Genomic DNA, 10,912 nt, shown 5'->3' on the forward strand with positions numbered 1-10,912 from the left:
CGAAAGTCATTCATCTCGCAAGGATGCTGCAGGGCTCCCAGTGTGGGCCTCCGCAGAGTCCTCAGGGCTTCATCTGGGCTTGGAATGCTTCTGCACGCCTAGTTTTCATCCTTTCAGCGTCTCCTTTATTATATTTTTATTTTTATTGGTTACAGATGTTTACTGTGTGTGACAGGGGAATACCTAACTTCCTGCTTTTTGATTCGTGCATCAATTTTTTTTTTTTTCTTTTTCATTTTCTGAGATAGGGTTTCTCCGAGCAGCCCTGACTATCCTGGAAATCCTTATGTAGATCAGGCTGGCCTCGAACTCACAGGATCCACCTGCCTTTGCCTTCAAAGTGCGGGGATTAAAGGCTCGCGGCGCCACTGCAGCTGGGCTTCATGCATCAATTTTTAAAGATTTTTTTGTATTTATTTATGTGTGTGGATCTGAGTGTGTGTGTGCACATGTGTGCAGGTACCAGTGGAAGCCAGAAGAGGCTATCAGGTCCCCTGGAGCTAGGGTGCCAGTGAGTCACTTGTTGTGGGTGCTAGGAACAGAACTCCGATCATCTGTAGGAGCAGCAAGTGCTCTTAACTGCTGAGCTGTCTCTCCAGCCACATCACATATCAGTTTAGCACGAGTATCTTCTCTCATAATTACTAATTAGCTCCCTTGTGTTTATGAGCACCGTTTGCCTGCTGAGATCATTCTTGACTCTGCAGCTCATAATGACGTGGCTAAAGCTGCCTAGAGGTTCTCGGCCATGATGTACGTTCCTCTTAAACAGCTCTCTTCTACCTCAGTGATATCCGGATCTGTAGATTGCTAGCATGTGGAGGGGGGGGGGGGGGGACCCGTGCGCGTGAAATTGTATCACCCAATATTTTCCCATGGCACCCTGTTATAGATAAGTCTCAAAACTCCCTGTTATAGATAAGGTAACTACTCGGGTTTTGAGACTGTCTGTGAAGACCCGCGTGTGAAAGGCTTGGTCTCTGGGGGGACAACAATAGGAGGTGGTGGTAACTTTAAGCAGGGGTGGCGGTGATATAGTTGATGTCCTCACAAAGAGAATCGGGGACCAACCTTTCCTGTCCTTTACTTCCCATCCACGGGGTGCAGTCTCTAGGCACTTCTACTGTAGTGTGCTGCCGTGCCGAAGACTCAGAGCAGCGCTGGGTCATGGATGGATGGAAATCTCCAAAACCATTAGATGAAAAACTGTAAACTTTTTCTCTTCATAAAGTGATTATGTTCGGTCTCTTGTTATCCTGCCAGAAAGTTGACAGGTACATAGCGTACCTCCACTCTGCCATAAAGAATGACAGCATTATAATTCGGCTATGTTTGCTGGGAGCACAGGATGAAACGTTCTCCCCAGTCCACTGGGAATGTGGACAGCGAGGGTTTGGAACTGAGGCTAAACCTCAGCTCCCCTGTGAAGGAAGTGTTAAGTGTTATGATCTAGATTTTCTTTGCTGCTCTTATCTAAAGTCACCATTTTAAAGCTATTTCCTGTTCTCTCTTCTGCCCACCATGGTAGTGGTTCCCCGATAACTTTCTTTGAGACAGAGTTTCTTGTAGCCCAAACTTGCTTTTCAGACCAGGATGACCGTGGACTTGTGATCCTTCTACATCTACCTTCCAAGGGCTGGGATTATAGGTATCTGCTTCCACGTCTGGTTTATAAGGTGCTAAGAATGGAACCCAGGCCTTTGTGCCTGCCAGGTAAGCACTCTACCCACTCTATAACCCAGTCCCCTCAGTATCTTTTTACCTGGGGCTTCTCAGGCTCCTTAGCTCCTTGGCCAATATCTGCAGAACCTCGGCACCCCAAAACAATCTCCAAGAAAATTCAGTGAGAGCTTTAAACATTGAGGGAAACACAAATAAATTCTGGCTCAATAAAAGAATCACCAAAAAAGATGAGGTTGTTCTGAGACACCAAATGTCACCAGGTGTAATGACTGATGGACACTGGACCCACCGGGTGTGTCAGGAGGTTGTGGATTGCCGGAAGCAAAGACCAGTATTTTGAGATCTGCACTTTGTTTACAGCCATGTTAAGCTCACAAGTTAAGAAAAATATTTACCTCTCCCCTCTGCAGAGTCTAGGAAATCAACCTGGCGTCTCATCTCCTAGCAGAGACCTGCAGGAACCAGGCTCTGGACCTCATTAGCATTTTCCTTTGTTAGTCAATAATCACAGACCTTCAGTATTTACTTATCAGCTGGGGATGTCTCCGGACCTATATTCTAGCATATCTGAGCTTCCTGACACCCTTCCCTTCCCTCTGACACCTTTCTCTTCCCCTCTTTGCCTGTTTGCTATATAACAGCTTCTGAGGAAATAATAACTAGACGGCTTGATCAGAAATCCTGTCTTGCCGTCATTTCTCGTGTCTCTTGTCTCCTTTCCTTCCTCTCCACTAGGTTTATCAGGGATCCCCGTTCGTATCCCATGGGACGGGATAGTGGATTATAAAGTTATAGTAAAATAATAGAAAGCTGTGAGGTGATGCCGTGGGGGACACTCAGGGAGACCAGGATCCCAGGAGCAAGCTGAGTTCCTATGGACAAAGTGATATCTTTGCCCTTCAAAAGAAAGCTCTGGTCATGCCTCCTGTGTCCTCCTTCTTTTTTTTTCTTTTTCTTTCTTCTTTTTTTTTTTTTTTTTTTTTTTTGGTTTTTTAAGACACGATTTCTCTGTAGCTTTGGAGCCTGTCCTGGAACTAGCTCTTGTAGACCAGGCTGGTCTCGAACTCACAGAGATTCACCAATCCACCTGCCTCTGCCTCCCAAGTGCTGTGATTAAAGGTGTGCGCCACCACTGCCCAGCCTGTGTCCTACTTCTTAAGGATCATAATCAGGAGACCTGTAGCTCTGGACTTGTGACTCACCATATGCTATACAGAGTACTCTTATCATATATCATGAGGACCCAAGAGCAAAGTAATAGTAAGGCCAGAGGCTCTAACTGCTCACAGCTAAGCTGGGATGCTTCGGTAAAGTAGGCCCACCCTCAGAAGGTGAGACTTTTTTTTTTCTGTAGGTACCCTGGAACACATTCAAATGAGACTCCAAAGGTACTTGGCGTCTTAGTCAGTGTTCTACTGCTGGGGAAGAGACACCATGACCATGAGACTCTTACAAGGAAACATTTAATTGGGGGATGGCTTACAGTTTAGAGGTTTAGTCCATTGTCATCATGGAAACACGTAGGAAGACTTGGTGCTGGAAAGGTAGCCGAGAGTTGTACATGTGGGGCAGCAGGCAGCAGAGAGACACCGAGACTGGTGTGGGCTTTTGAAACCCTAAATCCACCACCAGTGACACACTTTCTCCAACAAGGCCCCACCTACTCCAAGAAGGCCCCGTTTCCTAATCCTTCTTGAGTAGTGCCATACCCTGATGACCAAGCATTCAAATTGTAATGAGTATGGAACCAGATTCCTCTGAATGAATAAAGAAAGGGGAATCTGTAGTGTAGATAGAACAGGAAATTTATAGAATAAGAATGAATGCAACTTGGTGTAATGTAAAAGCATTTCCTCTTGTATGTGGTATGGAAAATTACTAAAGTGAAATATTAAGAGAACATTTGACCGCTTGAAGGCTGCCACACCCATCTGGCCCTGCCAGATGTAGAGGCTGCACCCAGCAACCGTGGTAACGAAATAATCTTGTCACACAAGAGGGACCACCACCCTTCGGTGGCCAGTCGATACTAGGACACCTGGTTATCGGAAGGATCAAGCGAAGGGCAGTTTCGAACTGACTTAAAAGAGGGGGCTGAAGCAGGACGGTTACCTCACTTCTCACAATGGCTCAGGTATCTGGCCTCATGGAAAGAGAGATCCTCCAAGCCTGCCTCCCGAAAAGCAGACACATTAAACGCCTTGCCTAAACATTTAATGCTCTGTCTCCCGAGTACAGAGCTTCATATCCCAAAAACAGACATTTAACGCCTTGCATCCCGAATGCAAAACCTCATTCCCTGAGAGTGGACATTGAAGGTCTGTCTCCCGAGAACAGACAAAATACTCTGCCTTTCAGAATGCTTTGCCATCCCGAGAGCAAAGCTTCGTCTTTGAGAGGAGAGAACTAAAAGCCTTGTCTCTTGAGACTCGGTCACCCGAAAAGCCAAGTCCCAAGGCCCTACATTCTGAGATAGACTAGCGCCAGGCCAGAGACAACGCGGTCAAGGATTGATCCAGCACCCGATACCAGCCTGGAACAGGACATCGGAACCTTATCTCTGGAGCACAGACTATGGGGTCAAGAGTAGAGCCTCGCTATCCAGCCCCCAGTGTGGTCAGGCGTCCAGCCTGAAGAAATTCAAAAAGCCTTTTTTAAGCTGAAGAATACCAGGTCGTATGATGCTATTTAATATGTGTATGAGATGTTAAGAGAAGAGCATAGACATGTTAATACATATGTTTAGTATGTGAAATGTTAAGACATATAGATAATCGATAAGATTAGGAAATGTTAATGGAGAAGTTAAGGTTAAGAAGTGTTTTATAGATAAGTAATAGATGAGTTGTATTAAGGTTAAGAAGTGTTTTATGGATAAGTGATAAATTAGATTAAGGTTATGAATTGGTTTTATGTATTAGGTTTATTAGGACTAATAATTGCGATATTGAATTGCCTGTGTGATTGCCACTATCAATCCCCCATGCCTATTAAGATTGTAAACCTCATTGATGTATTGGATATTGAAGTTGCTAGTAAAGAATCGTTATAAAACAATTCTCTTGCTTGGTCTGGTCACTCATCGCTCTCTGGGGAGAAGAGCACAGAGTCCTCATAGATACTACTCGAAAAGAACCTGGAGCTAAAGTCTCCCAACTCGTAACACAAATATATGAGCCTATGCAAGGGGGGGGCATTCTTATTCAAACCACCACAGTCCACTGTGGGGGACTGGGGTCACTGTAGCTCAGGAGAGCAAGGATAGAATGGGGGCATTAGAAATACCCTCTTTGGAGGGAGAGATTGCTTTGATAGTAAATCACCATGTTTGCCCTCTAAGTGGGAGGACCTGAGCTCAAAACCCAGAAACCACATATTAAAAGTCAGGCCTAGTGGTTTGTGCGCTTGTAATCCCAGTGTTGGGGAGACAGAGACTGGCAGGTCCCCGGGCATTGCTGATCAGTCAGAAAGCCTGCTCAAACATGCGCATGGTCTTCATGGGTACCTGTTCACATGCGCACACACACACACACACACATACACAACCTTAGATTTTCAACCGCACCTTCATTTTACTTCCTTCATGTTCCAAGGAAAAACAGAATCCACCCCTCCTGTCCAAGGCACCCCCTCTCCTGGTCCACTAGTTCCCTCACCTGGGGTCAGAGCCCTGCTGACGGACTAGCCTGATAACTCTCTCGTCTTCTAACAACTGTCTGTGACTCTACACCCATGTTATTTTTAGCATCTGTCTACGTTCAAATCTTCATGGATTGTAGGAGGGGAATGAATACTTTTCCCCTCACCCTCCTACGTACGCTGACTGCGACTGTAAATTAGACTAGCGAAAGACAGATTTAACTAGAGAAAGGCAAGCACAAGTTTATTAGCGGGTGCACTGGGCATACACACAAGCGCATTCAGAGGGATGGCATACTTAGAATTTGTGTTTATTTAACATTGCAATGAAGAGCATAAATTTGTCAAGGAATAACATGACAAAGGGAAGGCATCTTGAGGGTCAGGGACATCAAATTATAGATAGACAGAAGGGGTAACCAGAAACCCAGGTGAGTTAGTGGGGTAGGTGGGTCCCTGTGGTGCCTCCCGAGGGTGGTAAAGACCTGCAGTGTCTCAATGATTGATAGTTTCCTCTGTCCCTGCTGGTAAAGAGAGAAGGCCAACTCTACCCGTGGCCATCTGAGTTTAGGCACACAAGTATGGGCAGAGCTCTTATGCATCTGTATTCTAATTGTCTTTAACTCAAAATAATTCTTATACCAAATTGCCCTTCAAGAGTGCCTTCTATTGCCCCACATTTTTCTAGTAACTCTCTCTAACCCATTGGTTAGGGCCCCAACTCAACCATTTCACTGAAACCAACGTGCTTTCTGGGATCCGCACCTCACTTGTCGGCCAACACAGTACAGAGGTGAATGTTTTCACTTCAGCCAAACCAAGAGACTCGCCTTTGTCTAGCGTGTGCCTCTACCCCAGCTACGCAGCTTCCCTCGCTTCTCCTCTCACCTGGCTCATGCTTTTCTACCAAGGCATGTGGAAGGTGAGGTATGTGTGCATATGTGTTCACATGTGGGTGCACACGTATGCATGTGCACATGGAGGCTGGAAGACATCCTCAGATGCCATCCACCGGAACAGTGTTTACTTCCTTTGAGACAGGGTCTATCACCTGGAGCTCGCCAATTAGGCTATGCTGGCTGACCAGAAAGCCCCAAAGATCCTCCTGTTTCCAGCACCCGTAGCACCGAGATCAATGCATATACCCCTAAGCCCAGCATTTTTTACAGGGGTTCTGGGAAACGAACTCAGGGTCCTGTGTTTGCAAGCTCTTGACTGGCTGACCCGTCTCTCCAGACCTTGGTTCTACTTCTAATGTTTGGCTAATGAGAAGATTTAGCTTTCAAGCCTTCTGCACGACACCTCAACCTGGAGAAGCTGATGGGGGGCCTCCTCAACCCCAGAGTGGACGTCAGGATTATTTCAAGGTGATGATTCTGAGGTTCAGTAGATGTAAAAGAAGCCTGTTCTGTGCTTCCGTCATTGTACAGAAAGCAGCCACCTCTGGGCTGCAGTAAACTCTCCGTTGGGGCAGTTTCCCCTCCCAAGGAGGGGGGAGAGGAAGTGACACTAAGTCCCCTTTCTGGAGAGTTTCATGGCCATGGGGAAGAAGGGAAGACCTCCGCACCTGTATCAACAGACAACATCATAACTTTATCGCTTCCCTCATCCGTCTTTCTTCTGCACACCTCTCTGCCTGTACCACCTCTGTAGGCAATATCTAGAGGCCCATGCTTTTTTTTCTCCTGTTAATCTGTTTTTTATCTGTTTGATTCACAAGCCATGGGAACTGACTTGTTGGAGCGAGTGGGCTGCTTGTTTGTCCTGGCCGCCTGGCTAGCTTACATCCAAAATAACCACACAGAAACTGTATTAATTAAAACACTGCTTGGCCATTAGCTCTAACTTCTTATTGGCTAACTCTTACACATTTGTTTAACCCATTTCTGGTAATCTGTGTATTGACATGTGGCAGTGGCTTACCGGAGATTCTAACTGGCGTCCATCTCAGACAGAGGATCCATGGCTTCTCCCTGACTCTGCTTTCTTCCTCCTCCCAGCTTTCAGTTGTTTTCTCTGCCTACCTAAGTTCTGCCCTGTCAACTAGGCCAAGGCAGTTTCTTTATTCATTAACCAATGAAAGCAATACATAAACAGAAGGACCTCCTACACCACTGATGCTGTGAAAAGCCTACCCCTCCCCCTCACACAGAGGGGGATAGAAGGATAAATGAATGAATAAATCACATATCCTAAATGAGGTACCGCAAACCTCCAGTTCCAGGTTGCAAGTTAAAATGAAATGGTCAAATATATTAGTACAAAAAAAAACAACCAAACATCCAAAACCAGAGGAAAATAAGTGCAAAGCCATTTTCTTGATCGAAGACACAGTTAAGATTAATATAAATAGAAGGAACAATGGAGTAGGAAGTTGATGTCATACACTGTGTTAAACCTGTATAAAGGTGCTGAAGCAGGAGGATTCCAGGATCCAGACCAAGCTCATCAATTTAGCAAGGCCTTCTCTCAAAGTTAAAGCAAGAGGGGTGGTATGTGTAACACGCTAGAGTGCTTGCTTAGCATGCATTTATAAATATGTATATTTTATCCTTAAATTATATATGTGGGGGGCAGCGATATGCTCACATGAGCACAGGTACAGCCCGAGGCCAGAAGAGAGTAAGCAAGGATTCCCCTGTAGCTGGCATTCCTGGAGGCTGTGAACTTCCTGCTGTGGGAGAAAACAGAACTCCAGAACTCTTGAAAAACAGCCTTCTCTGAAATGCTGAGCGATCTCTCTAGCTTTGAAAAGTTTGATTTTGAAAAGCAAAACCAACCCTCAAGCATTTACAGGACTTACAGAGACAGTTACACACCTAGAATCTGGCCTTGTTAATTCCAGTCTAGCTGAAAGAGCGCCTCCCACCTCTCAGGGTGTTCATTCAGGAGCGCCTATATGGGCAGCCTCCTGCGCAGGCGTCTTGGGAGTGCTTGCTGTTCACGCACCGCGTAGTCGCTGGCAATGAAGGCTGTGCTGGGGGACCTTCCAAGCTGTAAAGAACCCTTGCCATGCATCCCTTCCAGCCTGCAGCTTACAACAGGCGGTTATCATTAGCTTGAAAAGAGCTCTGCAGCTTGTTCAAGCCTTGTCACTGTCATGGTGAATGTCACTCCACGTTTCGGTGGCAGGAATTCTTGCCTTGGCAGCAGCTCACAAGCTAAGCAGAACCAAAAGCGATGAGGAAATTCAAGACTGGCTGGCCCCTGCTGCTGCCATTGCATAGTCCATCTCCCTGCGGACTTGTATGACTAACAAACCTTTTGTTTCATAAAGGAAGTGCCCCCAAGAAGAGCTTCAGAGTGCATACAGTAGCTGTGACGACTCGTTCCGCCCTGTCCTTTCGAAAGCAACACTTACTCAGACTTCACTTCGGCAAAGTGAAACCGCTAATACCCAGCAGCCGGAAATATAGAACTTTTCATTTTTTCCTTTCCAACTTGGACACATACCATTCCAGTACAAAACACTGTGGTCACATGAAGTTACACTTCTGGGCTATTGCCAGAATTTATGGAGTGGTAGACAACAAACCTGGAGAGCGGTAATGGTTGAGAGTCAATTTGGCTCGGAAACCTTACTTCAAGGAGAAGCCTCTCAGTCCAGGTACTGGTGGTGCACGCCTTTCATACCAGCACTTGGGAGGCAGAGGCAGAGGGATCTCTGAGTTCAAGGTCAGCCTGATCTAAGGAGAGAGTTCCAGGACAGCCAGCCAGGGCTACAACAGAGAAAACACTAGCACACAGTGGGGCGGGGGGGGGGGGGGGGCAGAGAAAGGAGAGAGAGAGAGAGAGAGAGAGAGAGAGAGAGAGAGAGCGAGCTCTTGGCTGAAGAGCCTAGTATAAAGCATGCATTCTCCGGTTGCTCAAAGCAAGTGTGCTTTGTGGAGTGGATAAAACTACAACAAGATAGACCAGAAAAGACCACAGGAATGCAAAGCAAAATTGCTGGAAGTCTTCCAGCCACGGAAGTGTGGAGGCCGCTGCTGCCCTGGGCTTCCAACCAGCCTGGACACGCTGTGATGCGCACCCTGCCGGCTGCTCCTCTTTGCTCTGTCTCCGCTGGACTGGCCTCCTGGTCACCAAGGGGACACAAGCCTCCCTTCAGGAGGGCTCCCTTTGCAGACTCCTTAGCAGTTCTCCAATCCAGCCTACCCGAGATGTTACTGAGCGTGAAGGAAAGTTGTTCATAGCTAAGTTTGATCTAGGATTTCTTACATTCGTTTGTTCGTGGGGGGAGGGGTCAAAGGCCAACCTTGCAGGTCGTGTTTGAGATGTAGTTTCTCACTGGGACTTGCCAATTAGGCTAGGCTGGTCTGCCAGGAAACTCTAGAGATCCTCCTGTCTCCACCTCCCAAGTCCTAGAACTACAAACCTGTGTCACTGTGCCCAGATTTATTTCTATGGATGTTAGGAATTGTACTTGGGTCCCCATACTTGTGGCCCACACATTTTATCATCTGAGCCAGCTCCTCGGTCCCTTTTTTTCTTTATCTCAATTGGTATGAAATCTTGATGTTTCTCAGAAGACAAATATTCCATTTGACTCAGACCCTGTGTTGCCCAGACCCCGTGCGGAGTATCTAATTTAATGAGACCCGCTACTCACTGTGTTACTGAAATCTGAAAGCTACACATTAGTGAACTGCTTCTAGCCCACAGGTCAGAGAAGAGATCGTGAACACCCAAGCCCTTTGCTAGCTCTGCGGGTGCACTCACCCTGCCCTGTCACGTGCCTTCATGATGGAAGACCTGCCTCCTGCAGACTTACACCCTCCTTTTGGGGACCACTGCCTCTGCCTCTTACCACATGCAAAGGCACTTTCTGATTGCCCCTACTGTTCTGACACCCAGGACCACAGGCTAAGTGTCCAGCTCACAAGACTACATCATGACAGACACCAGTTGAGGGTCCCACGGAGCACACACACTTCCAACCAGACGGCAACTTTGTGCTTCTCCCAACCAGCTCCTCGGTTTGGATAACTTGCTGCCATGAAGAACGCTTTTACTTACATCTTCATATGTCAAAGAGCAAAATGACTAGTTCAAAGATGGCCACTGGCTTTTGATTATAAAATTAAGCAACATTCTAACTCATAAAATACAACCAAGCTTCCACTGGCTGTGTAACTAGGAGAGGGCAAAAAAGGAGGCTGGTCACTTTAAAATTCCAAAACAACTTTCTTTCCATGACAGAGATAGAGAGAACAAGAGAAAAACAGCCAGTTGGGGAACGCTGGGCTGCTTCTGTGAGGGTTAGAGCATGGGGCCTTATCATTCTCCCAGTGGGACCTGGGAAGCTGGGTAGAGTTCTCCTCCTGGTTTGGTGTGTATGTATGTGCATTGAGTATGTTATGTGTGTAATGTGTATGTGTGTGTGCATGTGTGTGTGGTATTGTATCAGGTGTGTGCATGCGTGTATAGCGTGTATGTGCATATGTATGTTATTTGTGTGTACGTACATTTGTGTGATACCTGTCTCCTTGTCTTTCAAGCCACAAGACATTAAGGTAAAAGCAGCTGAGATATCTCACAGGTTTGAGCCAATAGAAAGTCTTTATTAACCAGCCAGCAACTACACTGGGTA

This window comes from Myodes glareolus, chromosome 14, assembly GCF_982192425.1.
Source record: "Myodes glareolus chromosome 14, mMyoGla1.1, whole genome shotgun sequence".
Lineage (NCBI taxonomy): Eukaryota > Metazoa > Chordata > Mammalia > Rodentia > Cricetidae > Myodes > Myodes glareolus.